Source organism: Watersipora subatra, chromosome 3 (assembly GCF_963576615.1).
Source record: "Watersipora subatra chromosome 3, tzWatSuba1.1, whole genome shotgun sequence".
NCBI classification, from domain to species: Eukaryota; Metazoa; Bryozoa; class Gymnolaemata; order Cheilostomatida; family Watersiporidae; genus Watersipora; species Watersipora subatra.
Window position 1 is genome coordinate 71167042 of NC_088710.1, and position 20337 is coordinate 71187378.

The following is a 20337-nucleotide window of genomic DNA, read 5'->3' on the forward strand; positions in this document are numbered from 1 at the left end:
ATTGAAGGAAACCTGATAGTAGCGCATACTCAAAATAGTTTTTTAAGCAAGTCTAAGATTTCTGTCAATATACGCATGAACGAAGTAGGCAAGCTTCTGTATAAATTGTTTTGTTATATAACTGACAAAGTTACAACTATTGCGGTTACAAAAGATGAAACATAATTAACATGCATGTTCATAATAAAAACCAAAGACAAAAAGGCAGTTTTCAGATGGCAGACCGGCGTGTTCGTCCGTACAAAAACACACGAAGTATATACAACTCGACAAGTATTTCTTGAAACACAGAATGCTATGCATGCAACACACCTTATCCACGGGTCCTTTAGTCCATGCTTTGCCAATTTCTCTTCTAGCTTTACCAGCTCAGGAGCATCTGAAACTTTGTAGATTCGGTAATCGGGAACTTTTGGAAAGGCTCCTCCCCCCATTGTACAACTGAAACTCCGCAACAACTATGGCAAGCAGTATTTCGATCACCTTCCAAATTTTGACTGCTCGTGTTAAAAGAGGTAATAAACAACGACAACAGTTAACTCTTCAGTAAGTTTTTACACATCGTAGTTTACCGGCAGTGAAACATTGAATAACGTCATATATCTAGTGGGACACTCGGCTCCAGCCTTTTATGAGTTTGGATTTGTGGTTAAATAAGCGTAACTATCTCGAATAGGACCCTAGACAGTTTCGAAAGGAGACATCTTTACTGATTTAATATTTGGTTGTTTTTTGTTGTATTTCATATGCTTTTTTGCTGACTTAATACGTAATGTAAACAGTGAAAAAATTAGATCTGATTTATTAAAACGCATTCTGGGCCATGAGCGGAGCAAAAAGTATTTCACACAGACTTGTTTGTTGCTAGTCAGTTGAGCCATGATCCCCAAGCTACCTTGCATATTTTATTAGCGGATCAGCCATGTGGAGAGTGGATTATACAAAAACACAAATTTGTTTCTTTATTTAACAGACTAGAAGGGCTTATGTAGTAGTGAGTGAGAGTGGAAGCTTCGCTAGTTAGTTGAAGCTATCTGCATGACATGGCTAGCAACTAGCTCCGCCTACGCTAATTGTAGTAGTGCACTACAGGCACCAACTCGCAAGAGAGCAAGAGTTGGAGTTGCACCCTCATTAAAAAGCACTAATGACTGCCGTCATCTGTAGAGTTTAAAGCATATTTACAGTATTTGTAGAAAATACTCTGATTACAAAAAGCACATTTGTTTTAGTTGATTAAATATTGGTGGTACATATGCATCGCATTGGTTCCTTAAAATAAGCCAGTACTACATATGCATTGCCTCTGTTCCTTAAAATAGGCCATTGATACATATGCATTTCCTCTGTTCCTTATAATATGCCAATAATACATATGCATTGCTTCTGTTCCTAAAAAATATGCCAGTAATACATATAAATTGCCTCTATTCATTAAAATATGCCTAGTAATACATATGCATTGCCTCTGTTCCTTAAAATAAGCTAGTAATACATATGCATTGCCTCAGTTTCTTAAAATATGCCACTAATATAGATGCCTTACTTCTGGTCCTTGACATATGCCAGTGACACATATGCATCGCATCTGTTTACTAAAGTATATCAGTGGTACAAATGCATTGCCTCTGTTGCATAATAAATGCCAAAGGCATATACAATACATATGTATTTGTATACATTCTGCATATTTGGAGAGCACAGATAGATAACAAATTAAGTGGTCATTCCAACAGCTATCAGTATTCTATGTAGACAATAAGAATGACTGATAAATTATTCACTAATGCATCTCAATTACAACAGAGCCAATAATTAGATAAAGTATAAAAATAATACAAGTAAATCTGTCCAGAAAAACAGCAAGTTGGTGCCACTCCACCTCGAGTTGTCTCCTCTTCTTTGCACACTTCAACTCTTCTATTAACTGAGCTATAGCAGTGTCCTGAAAGCAGTCGTAGTTCTGTGAATAACTAAATCTTGCCATGGTTTACACTTATTATGGTCCGTTACAGTCAATAACAATAGTTTGTAAGCCATTTACAAACTACAATGGCTTACAAACTTTGAATTCTGCCAGTTTAAACTGCGAATGATCTTGTATTTCACTATCTCCCTACAGAGTACATGCACCACTGTACTTCACTCCAGAGTACCTGTACACCTGTACTTTATTACAGAGTACCTGTACACCTGTACTTCACTACAGAGTATCTGTACACCTGTACTTTATTACAGAGTACCTGTACACCTGTACTTCACTACAGAGTATTTGTAAAACTGTATTTTATTACAGAGTACCTGTACAACTGTACTTCACTACAGAGTACCTGTACAACTTTACTTCACTGCAGAGTACCTGTACACCTGTACTACACTACAGAGTAGTTGTACAACTTTACTACGCGGCAAGGTACCTTTAGTGAAGCACAGTTGTTCAGGCACTCTGAGAGCCTCGCTGTTTTCAAGTTCAGCTATCAATTTTCTGCTGTAGTACCATACTTACATACACAGATGTACATACACAGATGTACATATACAGATGTACATACACAGATGTACATACACAGATGTACATACACAGATGCACATACACAGATGTACATACACAGATGTACATACACAGATGTACATACACAAATGTACATACACAGATGTACATACACAGATGTACATACACAGATGTACATACACAGATGTACATACACAGATGCACATACACAGATGTACATACACAGATGTTTTGTCAGCTTGTATAAATGAAAAGTCTCGAAAGCAGTGAAGGCAGTGATACATGATTTCAATCAGAGCTGGTCAGAAACCAAAAGGATGGCCGGAAGATGGCAGTTGATATTTATATATTTAGTTTATATATTATATAATATTTAGGTCGAGTAATATAAATTGTGCTGTGTTCATTGACTAAGAAAACAAGAAGTCTCTGGAAAACTGCATTTGTTGGTTAAAATTACCCACTGTTCATTGTACAAGCAGTTATACCAATATTGGACAGCTCTCTTAGATGCATGCTGTGGTCAAACTGATAAAAATAGAAGTGATGCAGAAGGATATGATAAATGATTGACTCTCCGAAAATAATTGAATATGATTGATCAGCCGTGAGTATATGTTACAAGTCAGCACTCAGTCTGAGCTATGATCACCTTGAGCTGCTTTTGAAGTCTATGTATAAGTTTTTTATTTAATTTGGCGGGCACATGAGACGTTTGGGTTCTAATTGAACGGGCCTCACAAGTGTATGATAAGTGCAATAGGTTTTATCTTGATTGAAGTGCACAAGAGTGCATGATAACCAAATTGTGTCGGTTCACAGTGACTAAGAGTAGGCCTGTGCATGTCGATGTATCAGTCAAGTCTTAGCCTGGGATCTTTATAAATAGCTTGTTTGTACATGTAGGTTATCATAAACAAAAGCTTGCCTTTTAACATTTGTATTTTATGCACGGTGAGAATTATTTTGCTTTGTTTGTAGATCATCGATAGTCATTGCCTCCCGTCACATATCGCTGAAAGGAGCATGTGGAGGATAACTCCAATAATAAAACAAAAGCTTATCACACACCTCAATGATAGATATTATTTTGATATTTTGTCACTCATATGCCTTTAGGTTGGGAATCTGAAAGTACCCTTAATTTATTGAGCGACGACTGTTGACTCTAAAACTAATACGGTTGAAAAATATTAATGCTACTTGCCCAGCGTGAGCTATGGGCAAGGAATGACAACTCTATGCTACTATAATTACGACTGTTATAGTGTTATTACCATGAAACCAAGCACTTCTGTTCTTTGTCTATGTTATAATTTGGGAGTTTTTTTGTTAAGTATTTGTCTACATAGAACAACCTGATTAAGAAGGAGCCACTGATAATCACTGATATGGACTATGATAATCACTGATATGGACTATGATAATCACTGATATGGACTATGATAATAACTGATATGGACTATGATAATCACTGATATGGACTATGATAATCACTGATATGGACTATGAGAATCACTGATATGGACTATGATAATCACTGATATGGACTATGATAATCACTGATATGGACTATGATAATAACTGATATGGACTATGATAATCACTGATATGGACTATGATAATCACTGATATGGACTATGATAATCACTGATATGGACTATGATAATCACTGATATGGACTATGATAATCACTGATATGGACTATGATAATCACTGATATGGACTATGATAATCACTGATATGGACTATGATAATCACTGATATGGACTATGATAATCACTGATATGGACTATGATAATCACTGATATGGACTATGATAATCACTGATATGGACTATGATAATAACTGATATGGACTATGATAATCACTGATATGGACTATGATAATCACTGATATGGACTATGATAATCACTGATATGGACTATGATAATCACTGATATGGACTATGATAATCACTGATATGGACTATGATAATCACTGATATGGACTATGATAATCACTGATATGGACTATGATAATCACTGATATGGACTATGATAATCACTGATATGGACTATGATAATCACTGATATGGACTATGATAATCACTGATATGGACTATGATAATCACTGATATGGACTATGATAATCACTGATATGGACTATGATAATAACTGATATGGACTATGATAATCACTGATATGGACTATGATAATCACTGATATGGACTATGATAATCACTGATATGGACTATGATAATCACTGATATGGACTATGATAATCACTGATATGGACTATGATAATCACTGATATGGACTATGATAATCACTGATATGGACTATGATAATCACTGATATGGACTATGATAATCATTGATATGGACTATGATAATAACTGATATGGACTATGATAATCACTGATATGGACTATGATAATCACTGATATGGACTATGATAATCACTGTTATGGACTATGATAAAACTTGGAGGGAATAAGTGAAGCTTTTTCTAAACTTACATCAGCTATCTGCTCTGATTCTCCACTGCCATCATCTTCAAGGACAGGAGTCATTTCTTTATACTCTTGCTGCCTGCTGTCGGATCTATGGACCAGCTTGCCGCAAATTTTGTCGAAGATCGAGTAAGACAACATCTGTGAGACAGCAAAAACTTACTAATAGCAGGCACATTATTCATGTCAGCATAATAGAGGATTTGCTAGTCAAGACTTACCTTTCTAATAATAGGTGGAACTCTCCGGACAGAGTAGCTAGCACACGCGAGCATTGCTGTAAGAGAGCTAACTCCAAAACTCACCACACTCATTGCCATCAAATTCTGGTAGTGATTAACTGCATCAGACACAGATTGTTCTATTTTAATTTAGAAACTACGTAATAGTGAGAATTGTAGGAACTAGCAATGAGCCGGCGATGCCCGTTTAATTCTATAAACGTTTAATTAGTTGTTCAATTCTCAGTCAGATAGCCCTCAAGTTGGTGTTTAAGTGACTGGTTTTTAGGAACCAGTTAAAAGTTTTGAAACCAAATATTTGTGCTACTAGGTGTAAGGCACGAAGCATATGAGTAGAAATATTGGATGAAATTGGCCAAGAACTGTGGAACAGTATAGCATTCAGATGGACTAACAGACAGACTATGACTAAGTGTGATTTATTAATACAGTGTATAAATTACAAACATTCTAAGATGATTATGTATATCTAATTTATCCAAACTCACCCAATCGAGGAGTTTTCTCCTCAGGAAACCCTGATATCTGTTGGTAAAGCAGCACATGTAAGAGGAGAGTGCAGAGCAGCAGCTGAACCGCTAAACAAGAAGAGTCTGTGTGAGCATGCAGGGTGTACTATGAGAACTCAAAACAGTCTCTGTAAGAGTTTAATTTGGAGAGTGCAATTTTAGACTCACCAATCGAGCTTTTTTCACTGGATCCAGAAGGGAGAAGGTGAATAACCGGGAGAATGAAGTACAGAGCCACAACAGGAGCGATGAAAATATGCATATACCATTTAGGTCTTCTAGCTATCTTTATTTCCAAAGTGAGCTGTAAATAAAGTACATCTATGTCTCTATGCATATAAGATGAGAGGCAATGCGAGACGATGCACCCGAAAGAAGCTGATGCAAAATGAAACAATGCATTTGAGATCCAACGTATTCTGAGACTGTCTGAGTCTTTTAACAACCTGCTATGGCTGTCTAGAGTTTATGTTACTAGATTGACATAAGAATGATAGTAACATGCAGGAAGTTAGCAAAACTATTGTTTAACTGCATATAGTTAGTTTACATGTATATCTGAAGATTTTAAAGAGCAAGTGAGTCATAAGTTACAACTGGATCAGCTACACATTTATTGAATCTCTAAACAAAGTAGATATGTGAAAGCATGTACTCACCACCTGGTATTGCTCTGCGCAGCAAGGGTAAGCGACCCGCTCACTGGTAAAATTAAACTTCTGGATGATCCAAGAGCTGTGAGAATTCTCAAGCACTTTAGAGGATATGTCAGAATGGACTATTTCTACCTGTCATAGAACGTCATTCAAATATACATGTATACACCAGAAGCGTAACATTGTCAGGGCATAAAGAAGTGCTTGATAACAAATGTTTATTTATCAACACCTAAGCCAAGCGTTAAAGTATTCCTTGAAGGACAAGAAACTCTTACTAAATAGTAAGAGTAATCCACCAATACTTGACTATCTCTGTATAACTGTTGTTTGGGTAAGCAATCTGACGAAGCAAGTGTACATAAACACGGGAGATTACTGATATAGATTTAATGCATTGTAACTGCACTATAATGGTCGCTCCCAAGCAATGATATGAGTGTAGCATTTGAAGCTCCAAAAGCCATTCATTCGAGTAACTTCTGTCACTGATGGTAGAAGCAATGCTTGTATTTAAATGCTGCTGATATTTCTGGTGGCACAAGTACTTTACAAAGGCAACATAGACTAGTGCTGCAGAATCCGCCTTACGACTTTTATGCTAGATAGGAATATACCACCAATGTCTCAGGAGAGTTTGGACTCCCTGCTATTACGGGCAAGGAGGTGTGAAATACGTATTTATTCCTTAGTATATGGGAGCCAAAGCAAACCTGACAGGTTACTTCTTTTGTCTTACTATTAACTAGATGTAGCCATAATATCATGTGAGATATGTAAGCTAACCTCATCAGTCGAATGTACCCATGAGCCAAGAGTCAAATTACATGTCTGCGTGTCATAAGGAAAACTTGAGAGGTCCATATCACAGCGAATGTTGAATGTCCGAATAGGAACATACAAGACTTCACCGTTGAGGTAAACCATAACTTTTTCTTCCTGCCAGTCATTATCGGCTTCTTTTGACCTACAAGGACAAGTCTGCCAATCAGAAAGTGATGTCATCATTCTCTGGCTAACCTAGCATTACATAGTCACGTTGTGGAACAATGCATACCCACATTGCTTTATCAGCGCTACATTGCGCTTTGTGTAATCAGCCGGCTTTATAATAGGCCTTAGCTACAAGATAAGCTCGAGGGAATACGCTTAATTGCTCAATACTGGTCAAGGCTTCCCTTATTTTTTACAACCTTAGAGGAATCCAAAGGCTAGTTGATGTCTCAAGCATAACTACTGGGACAAACTAAGATCAAATGCATTTTAATTTATATCACTGGCAACATCTGATAGCATCATATGGTCAAACATTTTCCTGTTCTCAAACTGGCCATCTAAAAAAGCAGGATTTAACTATTAAATGAACTCAGGGTGTTTCATAATGATTTTCATTGCTTCTCTTTTTCCCTTTTATCACTCCGCATCTTTTCTCCAACTCTTTTCCTTTCACTTCACCTCTCATCACTGTCACTTCACCTCTCATCACTGTCACTTAACCTCTCATCACTGTCACTTCCACCTTTTTCCTTCAACCTCTCGATCTTTCTCGACCTTTTCCTGCCTCTCTCAATGTCTTACCAATTCACTCTACCTATCTTTACCTCGCACCACATCTCTTCACCTCTCCTCACCTCGCTCCACCTCACTTTGTTTCTGAGTATTTCTCTCTATCTCTTTTCAATTTTTTCTACCTTACTTCACTTTACCTTTATCTACCTCCCTCCACTTCTCTCAACCTCGCACCAGCTAACTCTATCTATCTCTTTCCGTTTCTCACTTTCTCTCTCCCCTCTTTGCATCTCCTTTTACCTCACTCTACTTTGTTGACTTTTTTTCTTACCTTTTCTCTCCATACAATATTCAGTGAGAAAGTTGACAAATATAACTATGTGAAATTAAATAGAGCAATGACGTTTTTAAAGGTTGACTTGCAACAAAATTCACATTACAGTTATTTGGTATCAAAAGATTCACCATGTCTTACTCTGTTGTGTTGTAGGTGCAAAATATGTGGAAATGTGATTACAAGCTCTAAAAAGCTTAAAAACGAACAGTTAATCGCCGCCACACGAGACCGCCGTAGTTTGGATTCTCTTTCCAAAACGGCTCAATTGTGACGTAGCTGTGGTAGATGGTTTCTGTTTACAGTTTCATGCAACCTTATTTGTCGAAATATTTTCACAAATTTCACAAGTTCTATGGCAATATAAGATACTATATGTTTGTGCTATGTTATACAATAAGACAAGAAACGCACCGTACCTTGCTTGAGTACCATCTTGTCACCTAGCTAATTAGCAGCTTGTTGCCTGCCTACTCACCCAGCAGTGTAAACAGTCACATCTGGTATCCAAATATACTTTGCTGGGATCTTTATCACTTGAAGGTTTGGATATTGTGTTGCATTCCATCCGAGTCGGGTATCTGTCCACAACTGAAATATATACCAAAAGATTTGGTTATGACCACAGACATTCTCTTATGATGATAATACATACACGTCTTTATGATAACACGGAGAGAAAGTAACCAAATGCAGCTATTCATAGGTGAAACTTGCTGATTACAACTGATAAATCTCAGAGGAGAGAATGTGCTTGTCTTCCTTGTTCTTGTCTTACAATAGTTAAAAGAGCAGGCATGGATTATGCAAATGGCTCTCTTGTTCATTACATAGTTCTATACATTGCAGTTCAACACTAGTAGGAGTAACACTGGTAGGAGTAACACTAGTAGAAGTAACACTGATAGGAGTAACACTGGTAGGAGTAACACTGGTAGGAATAACACTGTTAGGAGTAACACTGGTAGGAGTAACACCGGTAAGAGTAACACCGGCAAGAGTAACACTATTAGGAGCAACACCGGTAGGAGTAACACCGGTAGGAGTAACACCGGTGGAAGTTACATCTGTAGGAGTAACGCCGATAGGAGTAACGCCGGTAGGAGTAACGCCGGTAGGAGTAACGCCGGTAGGAGTAACGCCGGTAGGAGTAACGCCGGTAGGAGTAACGCCGGTAGGAGTAACGCCGGTAGGAGTAACGCCGGTAGGAGTAACGCCGGTAGGAGTAACGCCGGTAGGAGTAACGCCGGTAGGAGTAACGCCGGTAGGAGTAACGCCGGTAGGAGTAACGCCGGTAGGAGTAACGCCGGTAGGAGTAACGCCGGTAGAAGTAACGCCGGTAGGAGTAACACCGGTAGGAGTAACACCAGTAGGAGTAACAGCGGTAGGAGTAACACCGGTAGGAGTAACACTGGTGAGAGTAACACTAGTAGGAGTAACACTGGTAGGTGTAACACTGGTGGGAGTAACACTAGTAGAAGTAACACCGGTAGGAATAAGGCTAGGAAACAATGTACTGTTACTACTCTGCGTGTAGTTACACAAACTTTAGCTGCGTGTTAGATGCTGAACAAATATTACCATTGTAACATAATATTCGGCCCTAATAAATACAGATACTGAAAGCAAACAAGGCTTGTTCTTATACTTCAATATACATCTACATAGTTACTGGAAGGGCTTTCAATACTTCTGTAATGCATGAATGCCATAGTTACACATTTTGTTTACAAACCTACACAATTTTGTTTCAAAAGAAATTTTTTTTTATCTAAGCTGGCAGAGAATTCCTATACAGAACACGCTGTTCTACTACATGGAGAGTACCAATACTTTGGCTAGTAACTACAGCTTGTTGTTAGCAAGGTACAACATAACCAACCGTATGTTCATAGACTTTAACAGAGATGTATCCTGTTTGCTCATTGACGCTGTTGATGGCGAGAAGCGAGTAGTAAAGATTAATTTGCACAGGTTTCTTTGCATCTCTTACTCCGGGTGGTCGAGCCAATCTTTTTAAGGCAGCAGCCTCGGAATCATCCAAAAACAGGTTTTTGATGACTGCTTCTTCTGCTCTCAGTGCAACCTGTAAAATATTAGTAACCTGAGTTTTCATATATAAGTAACTGTTGAAGTTACAATGACATAGGCTGTGTGATGAACAAACTGTGGTAATTTTACATAACCTGACTTGCTCCACACATGTTACCTGCTTACTAGTGCCTAAAGATACCCTTTGCAGATGAATCTATCTTTTGCCCTTGCGCAGTCAGTCATTACGGCGAGAACGGATTATCGTTTATGCTTCGGTCCCTGTTCTGAACGCTCATGCATACCTTTACCTGCAATCATTATCCGCAGCATTTTGACTATAACTAACAAACCGACTGGCTGGTGGCCACCCATCCACTCACCTGCTGAGTAGTGCCTATGCAAATGAGAACAGAGATGAGTAAGTATTCAGCTCCTACAAGTCCACAGAGAAGCATGTTGAATAACCAACATTTGAACTAGATGTGAGTCCTGCTCTTATCAATAGGATAATCAAAGCTCAAGTGCTTTCACTACGCTATGTAATGCTTCCAATACTGTTTTTATATTTGCCCAATAGACTGCTAAATTTATTCTTTGTGCCGCGCACCAATAATATAATATTAATTAGCTTATGAATGCTGCCGTTATAGGAATGTCTGTTATGCTAAGCCTTGGACCAACAAATTAATAGAGTTGAGAGGTGAATTTATAGAGATTCCTTGAACACTTTCAGGTAGGGCAGATAGTGAAGCAAACAAAAGGGATTTGGTGTCAGTAATGCTTTAACCAGTTGCTCTGCCCACACGCTGTTTTCATTGTGTGAAAACAGAATAGACAGTCGCTAGTGTATTACTTCACATGCACTGAAGAGAGTGTGTTATCAATGCGCTTGAGTTGACAAATACACCACTTGAGTTGGTCAGTACAACTCAGTATATATGTAACCTTAGTCTAGTACATAGACACCTTTCAAATATCAGCTTTTCCAATTTAAATGTCGATCTCGGCTTCTTTCATTACACCTTTTGATTATCAGGCGTTTATATGCATTATTGCTGTTTTAGCAATTCTCTAGTAACATTCATGCATGAAAAAAACCATTGTTGGTAACATATCACATGTCATCAGCTGCTATAGTTGACTGAACATATAAACACGTTTTCATTCCTTCTAGAAATATATGTTTCAGTTCAGCAGGAAATTAATTTGTAGAATTGAGGTATTCATAGTTCAGCGACACTCTCCAATCCGCTCTTTGGAAAATCTGTTGAACTTTTTGATCTGTTTAAACACCAAGTCTGTGTATTTGTTTATACACCAGGCCTGTGTATCTGTTTATACACCAGACCTGTGTATTTGTTTATACACCAGGCCTGTGTATCTGTTTATACACCAGACCTGTGTATTTGTTTATACACCAGGCCTGTGTATCTGTTTATACACCAGACCTGTGTATTTGTTTATACACCAGGTCAGTGTATCTGTTTATACACTAGGTCTGTGTATTTGTTTATACACCAGGCCTGTGTATCTGTTTATACACCCGACCTGTGTATTTGTTTATACACCAGGCCTGTGTATCTGTTTATACACCAGACCTGTATATTTGTTTATACACCAGGCCTGTGTATCTGTTTATACACCAAACCTGTGTATTTGTTTATACACCAGGCCTGTGTATCTGTTTATACACCAGACCTGTGTATTTGTTTATACACCAGGCCTGTGTATCTGTTTATACACCCGACCTGTGTATTTGTTTATACACCAGGCCTGTGTATCTGTTTATACACCAGACCTGTGTATTTGTTTATACACCAGGCCTGTGTATCTGTTTATACACCCGACCTGTGTATTTGTTTATACACCAGGCCTGTGTATCTGTTTATACACCAGACCTGTGTATTTGTTTATACACCAGGCCTGTGTATCTGTTTATACACCAAACCTGTGTATTTGTTTATACACCAGGCCTGTGTATCTGTTTATACACCAGACCTGTGTATTTGTTTATACACCAGGCCTGTGTATCTGTTTATACACCAAACCTGTGTATTTGTTTATACACCAGGCCTGTGTATCTGTTTATACACCAGGTCTGTGTATCTGTTTATACACCAGACCTGTGTATCTGTTTATACACCAGGTCTGTGTATCTGTTTATACACTAGGTCTGTGTATCTGTTTATACACCAGGCTTGTGTATCTGTTTATACACCAGGCCTGTGTATCTGTTTTTTCTACAAAAAAGTTGCAGACATAGATGGGCTTCTACTCACTCCCCGGTGTACTGTTGGGGTTTATCAGTACACTTTAAAACATCAGTGTATTTCTCTCTGTCTTACCAATCTATCTATCAACTTTATCTGTGTACCTTTAGATCATAGCAGTGCAGGCCCGTGCTAGATGCTCATAACTAGTCGCCTAACATTAGCCGCCCCAACTTGCAACCAGGGAATACAGGCCTGTAGCAGTGTACCTTTAGGCCATAGCAGTGTACCTTTAGATCATAGCAGTGCACCTTTAGAACATTATAGTGTACATTTAGATCATAATAGTATACCTTTAGACAGGGACAAATTGTTTTTGCACTAGTAATATATGCAGCCTTACAGCAAAGCTATATTGGCCAATTTATGGTAGTTGCTAAAACACTACAGATCAAATGAATGTGAGTATCAGCTGTATACCGAGTTTCTCTAAAGGTTACATTCTATAGTTTCAACAGATCCATGTTCCTACAGCGAACTTGTGAGGGAGTGGCGATATAGCTAGACAATGGCGGTGTTGGGTTTGCTAAACGCCAAGGCAGACCGGAGACAGGAATTTAGTCTCCTACTCTATGCCAAGCAATATACTACATTTACACGTAGTATAGTACATATAGTAGGTGAATATGCTTGAGTCTCAGGTTACATGCATCCAACAAGGAAGAAGGTGCCCGAGCGCTCTCTACCTTCATCAGGTACTTCCTACTGAGAAGATTGTAGTAAAGAGCATTTTAGATCTGACTCCTAGCTGTCTATAGAAATGCAGTAAATATCTATAGATGCTGTCTATAGAAAAGCAGTACCTTCATCAGGTACTTCCTACTGAGAAGATTGCAGTAAAGAGCATTTTAGATCTGACTCCTAGCTGTCTATAGAAATGCAGTAAATATCTATAGATGCTGTCTATAGAAAAGCAGTACCTTCATCAGGTACTTCCTACTGAGAAGATTGCAGTAAAGAGCATTTTAGATCTGCGGTATTTGACTCCTAGCTGTCTATAGAAATGTTGACAATGAGGGAGCACTTAGAATTGAATGTGGTCAAAGAGGATTCTCAAAACCATCACCTGCTGCTAATGTTTAACAATGAAGCGATTCTTCTTTGAAAAAAATGCATACAGCAGGGTTGTGACACATTTGTACTGCACCGTGTCATCGCAGGGCAGTACGTAGTAAGTTCGCAAGGCATTACAACTTTCTAATGCGCAGTAGATATTTACTGCTACTGCAACTATGCTCCTACTGTAAATTGCTCACCGTGATCTCCTGCGCATTTACTTCCATGGCACATTACCTGAAACCCAGCAATTTATGCATACTACAAACGTATGTCCTTCAAAACTTGAAACTGCATGTATACTGTGACTGAGCATTAGTGTGAAGTTGATACTGTAGATCAACTGACACTGCTATTTTTCAAACATCTGTACTTTATTGCACAAATCTGTCAGATGCTGTTTAGCAAGCCCATGAACTTGCCCTCCAACTCCCATAACGTCTCAGACTAGAGAGTCAGACATCACAATTCAGATGAAATTGTGATCTTTGCATTGTATTCTCATAAAAATTATATATACTAGAAGTTCCCTTGTCATTCAGCTCACGACCAAAGTGATATTGGAAAAAAGAAAGGGTACTGATGGTTGAGAAATGCAATATTAGCAGTCAAATGGCACTGCAGTGCAATAGGATAACTGCAATAGTAGCTGTAATGTACTGGGTGTGGGTGTTATTATATACAACAAACAGCAATAATGAAAGAAAAAGATTATATGTTTATATCTCTCCCCCTGCAATAGGAGAAATGCAATATTGGCCAATATTAGAAGTAAAATGCACTGATATTATTAGAATAACCAATATTATTAATATGGTAATAATAGAAAACCAATGCACAATTTTGTTTACATTTCCAAACGTCATAGCTAACAATATCAAGAAGTTGTAATATTTATATAGATTTTTAGAAAATCTATTTAAAAAAGTGTTTGGTCATGACAAACAGCAATAATGAAAGGAAAAGATTATATGTTTATATCTCTCCCCCTGCAATAGGAGAAATGCAATTTTAGAAGTAAAATGCACTGATATTATTAGAATAATAAATATTATTAATATAGTATAACAGTAATAATAGAAAACCAATGCACAATTTTGTTTACATTTCAAAACGTCATAGCTAACAATATCAAGAAGTTGTGATATTTATACAGATTTTTAGAAAATCTATTTAATGACACTATTTAAAAAAAATAATAACAGTAACATACTGCCCATCATCGATGTTGTTAGTGTGACTATAAGACTTCAATAGTCACCTAAACTTATTATTAAATATTGTAATAATCTCATAAGAATCGTTAGAAAAAAATATCGTCATTTCCTTTATTTTCACTGTGTTGTACATAAGTTAGAATACCAAAGTGCTCAGAAGTTTCCAAAATGTCAGTTACTTTGAAATCGGCAAAAAAGAAATGATTTCTTCACTTCTACATTAATTACAGAAACCTTCGGCAATTCGGCAATGCTATAGACTGGTGAAATGTGCACGTTACCTTTTCGTGAAATGCGCATGACTTAATGGTTCTATTCTCTGTCGCTCGGCGTTTCGTTTGTCAGTCTTAATTTTGATAAAAGTAAGGCTTGGCCAGTTTTAATAAAGATTTTTGGCCGAATTAATCTGTCTATTTATGTATAATCCGATCAGATGGTTTAGTTTTAAGATATTGTGGTAACCTTTCAAAGACTTGGTAACATATTTAAATAGGTTTATATGTGTTTTGTATTGTTATTATACTTTAACGACTCCACAAAAAAATGGTTAAATTTGTTGATGAGATTTCGATGCAAGTGTTTGCTACGTTGTTGATGAATAATTTTCGTAAGTTGTGTGCAGATGCATTTATCATAAAAACTCTCAAACTTCACTCCGCTCGTTTGGTCGTGGAAAAAGCCACGTAGTAGATTTTCATTTTAACCTTATAAAACACACTAATTGTGATCAATCTGTTTGCCCACTCATAGTCAAATTTGAGCAATGTTTTTGTACACAACACATCTAGTAATTGTGTTGTGGTTACATCCAAACCAACTCAATACTTGATTTTGTGATGAGTTTTCATGGAAATGTGTTTTCTGCACGTATGTACAGTGTAATGGTAAAAGTTGCTTCTGGATTTAGTACGGTGAAATGTACGCTAGCAACACTCCCACTGCATTCAGCACTGCACCATGTGTAATAGGCAATGCTAGTATTGGCGTAGTGCCCCACTGCTTTTGCACCAATACTGCTTACTGCGCATTAATAAATAGTTGTACTGCATGTATACTGTGTACTGTACAATAGTGAAAGTATGCAATGCAATTATACTGCATGGCTGTGAAATTTTTACTACTGCACTGCTAATGTAGTTATTCAGATAGTCAAGCGAAGATTTACTGCAACTGTAATGCATCGCTGTATCCATACGCAGTTATGATTTTTGATTTAAGTCACAACCGTGTAATACAGGTTGTGTTCATCACAAGAACTAATATCCTACACTCAGCTGTGCTAGTCAGAATGATGCCGAACTCATCTTTTCGACATTGAACAGGCGGTAATATTCTCAAATAATCAGGCAATGCAGTTTGAGATGCCCTGAGTTTAACACATGCTTGTATGGGATCAGTTCTCACTCACCAACACAGATCAGTTACTTTAGCCTCATTAAGATAAACTATGTTACCATACCTGGAGTTTAATTTGAAGATTATCAATACAAAAAAGGGAAGAATGAGAAAGAGTCCCTCCCACTATCAAGCACAAAAAAGACAAATAGCGAAAAAAAAGAGTTGTAGTAAACCTACATAGAAAAATAGAAAGAGACGCAAAGAAGATGAAAAGAAAAAGATTTTTGAGCGAAAAGAATTTTGTATTTATTGTGAGACAGGAGCAGTGTGATGAGCTGTTGTAGACACAGTAAGTAGCCAACCAGAAATGAGGAAAGGCCCTGGATACTAAAATGGCTGGTCAACTCTACAAATATAAGTACTTTTATTGTCTAAATCAGTCAGCGATGACTTGTACTCTCAGCAGGCCAAAAGCTCTACACAGCGATTTAGTAAAATATGAGATCTGTTGAAAAACTCACTGTAGGTAAAAAAGCCAAACTTCACCAGTGTCCTTTGGCACACGAAGAAACTGTGCAAGCTTGCCAATACAAGCTCTGTAAACTTAATTAAGCCCGATAATGTGTTGTGGGAATTTGTGATATTGTATTGAATATATTTCTCCTCTTAGACAACACAAGCATGAATTTGGAAGATATTGTTGATAAATCTATGGTAATTTCACCAATTGCAAGGGATTGGTCGAGGAAATTAATGAAGGTGGGCAACTAGACATTTATTAGAATTATTTTTATAATGACTGAGCAGGTAGCTGAGCAGGTAGCTGAGTAGGTAACTGAGCAGGTAACTGAGCAGGTAGCTGAGCAGGTAACTGTGCAGGTAACTGTGTAGGTAACTGTGCAGGTAACTGAGCAGGTAACTGAGTAGGTAACTGAGTAGGTAGCTGAGCAGGTAACTGAGTAGGTAGCTGAGTAGGTAGCTGAGTAGGTAGCTGAGTAGGTAACTGAGCAGGTAGCTGAGCAGGTAACTGAGTAGGTAGCTGAGCAGGTAACTGAGTAGGTAGCTGAGTAGGTAGCTGAGCAGGTAACTGAGTAGGTAGCTGAGTAGGTAGCTGAGTAGGTAACTGAGCAGGTAGCTGAGTAGGTAACTGAGCAGGTAACTGAGCAGGTAGCTGTGCAGGTAACTGAGCAGGTAGCTGAGCAGGTAACTGAGTAGGTAGCTGAGTAGGTAGCTGAGTAGGTAGCTGAGCAGGTAACTGAGTAGGTAACTGAGCAGGTAGCTGAGTAGGTAGCTGAGTAGGTAGCTGTGCAGGTACCTGAGTAGGTAGCTGTGCAGGTAGCTGAGCAGGTAACTGAGTAGGTAGCTGAGTAGGTAGCTGAGTAGGTAACTGAGCAGGTAGCTGAGCAGGTAACTGAGTAGGTAACTGAGCAGGTAGCTGAGCAGGTAACTGAGTAGGTAACTGAGTAGGTAGCTGAGCAGGTAACTGAGTAGGTAACTGAGTAGGTAGCTGAGTAGGTAACTGAGCAGGTAACTGAGCAGGTAGCTGTGCAGGTAACTGAGCAGGTAGCTGAGTAGGTAACTGAGTAGGTAGCTGAGTAGGTAGCTGAGTAGGTAGCTGAGCAGGTAACTGAGTAGGTAACTGAGCAGGTAGCTGAGCAGGTAACTGAGTAGGTAGCTGAGCAGGTAACTGAGCAAGTAGCTGAGTAGGTAACTGAGCAGGTAGCTGAGCAGGTAGCTGTGCAGGTAACTGAGCAGGTAGCTGAGCAGGTAACTGAGTAGGTAGCTGAGTAGGTAGCTGAGTAGGTAACTGAGCAGGTAACTGAGCAGGTAGCTGAGCAGGTAACTGTGCAGGTAACTGTGTAGGTAACTGTGCAGGTAACTGAGCAGGTAGCTGAGCAGGTAACTGAGTAGGTAACTGAGTAGGTAGCTGAGCAGGTAACTGAGTAGGTAGCTGAGTAGGTAACTGAGTAGGTAGCTGAGTAGGTAGCTGAGTAGGTAACTGAGTAGGTAGCTGAGCAGGTAACTGAGTAGGTAACTGAGCAGGTAGCTGAGCAGGTAACTGAGCAGGTAGCTGAGCAGGTAACTGAGCAGGTAGCTGAGTAGGTAACTGAGCAGGTAGCTGAGCAGGTAACTGTGCAGGTAATTGAGCAGGTAGCTGAGTAGGTAGCTGTGCAGGTAACTGAGTAGGTAGCTGAGTAGGTAGCTGAGCAGGTAACTGAGTAGGTAGCTGAGCAGGTAGCTGTGCAGTTAACTGAGCAGGTAATTATGCAGTTAACTGAGTAGGTAGCTGAGCAGGTAACTGTGCAGGTAACTGTGCAGGTAGCTGAGCAGGTAACTGAGTAGGTAGCTGAGCAGGTAACTGAGCAGGTAACTGAGCAGGTAGCTGAGTAGGTAACTGAGCAGGTAACTGAGTAGGTAGCTGTGCAGGTAACTGAGCAGGTAACTGAGCGGGTAACTGTGCAGTTAACTGAGCAGGTAATTATGCAGTTAACTGAGTAGTTAGCTGTGCAGGTAACAGTGCAAATGTCACAACTGAGATGTTAAGTCCTTTTTTGTTTAGAGAGCACGGCGTCGATTGGTAAAATGTATAACAATTAGAATACAATTTATATTTTTGCAGTATTTTCATTTTAAGTCGTACTTTAACCGTAAGCTCTAGTTTCAATATGTGTTTGCTGAGCTCTGTTTGATTCTCTGCTAGCAACTATGTATGCAAACAAAGATTTTGGTTATTGAATCTTGCTTTTAATATCGGTTCAAATAGACCGAAATTTCTTTGGATTAGGTTGTTGCTTCCGTAACTGCTGCCTACTACTTCCTGATAGTCTCTAAGCAACTGCTCTGAACAGGGCATTCTTCTTCATTCTTGCAGTTGCATGATTTTGTCAGTCTGCTTGTTGTTTTGTCTGTTACATTGTTATTATGTGTGTCTACATCTATATATATATTTCTCAAAGTATGTCCGTATGTCTGTCTCCATTTCGGTTATAACTATTATTAGACTAATTGTAGCTGGACAACAATGGAAATACATTGGAATAACAAATCATGGAATGCGTCATTAGAAGCCTAGCAGCTTACTGTAGTTTTTGATTGGAAATGTGCCAGGCTCATAGCTTGAAAGTTACAGTTGTTTGACAATGTTTTAAAACCTTTACAGTTGTTTTTATTTTTCTCTAAATTTATTTCACTACACAAAACACTTCTCTCACGATATGTAGTTTGAGAGTTAGAATGGGAAATGTTGTTGTATGTACAAATCAGTTTCCTGTCCAGACTTTTTTATCACCTGAGCAGCACAGCTCGTATAGATATATTTCTCAAAGTATTATCGTATTCCAGCTATAACTATTAGAACATTGGGATTAAGAATCTACACCAAAGAAGATTTGATCTCAGACCCTACCAATCACTAGTCCGACACCCTACCCAATAGACCACAGAGAATGAGTTGATACTTTGCTGATATAAGTGCTATATGAGAGCACATACCCAACGGCTTTGCATACCACGCAGGGTGATTGCATAAGTAAGTGATTGTCATTAGTTATCTTACTAAAATTTTTCATTTTCTATTACTTGGGCAACGCCGGTAGCACAGCTAGTATACATACAGTAAGTGTTGGCTGTGATTTTAGGCCTGCAAGAATAGTTAATTCTCAGTATTTGGCATTTTAACTTTTTACACTGGCTAGTCATCATTAAAGAATTTTTCCATGGCCTTACAGGGCGGTGAAAAGGGAGGGGGGGGGAGGGTGTTTGGAGTCGTTGTACCAGGTTCCATTTTTTACCTATTTTGTTTGTGTCACATGCGTTGGATTGGTTGTTGAAGCTCATGGTCGATTTGATTAACCAGTCTGTCTCAAATCACTTCTTATAAGCACTTGAAGCTCTGAAGGCACAAAGATTTGTTATTACATTTTCTTTTCTCTCCTCTTTGCTATTCAATCAAGGTACAAAAAGAGGATAACTTCTCAAATTTTAGGGTATCTACAATTGTTGCTCGCTACCTTGCTTCACTTGTTTTGTGGGTGCTTAGCTTACGCCCGTTCACTGTTTGATGGTCGATAGGTAAAAACCAATCACTGTGGTATGTCACCACTTTCCTAGAACACACCCTGTTTATAGCTGCGATTATTTATGGCTTCATGATAGGCTGCACACTTC

The 20337-nt window shown here is 38.5% G+C and overlaps 1 pseudogene; it reads left to right on the forward strand.

Moving 5' to 3' along the window:
• Positions 1-16965: 16965 nt before the first annotated feature.
• On the forward strand, positions 16966-18669 carry LOC137390955 (ring-infected erythrocyte surface antigen-like; annotated as a pseudogene).
• Positions 18670-20337: the final 1668 nt, after the last annotated feature.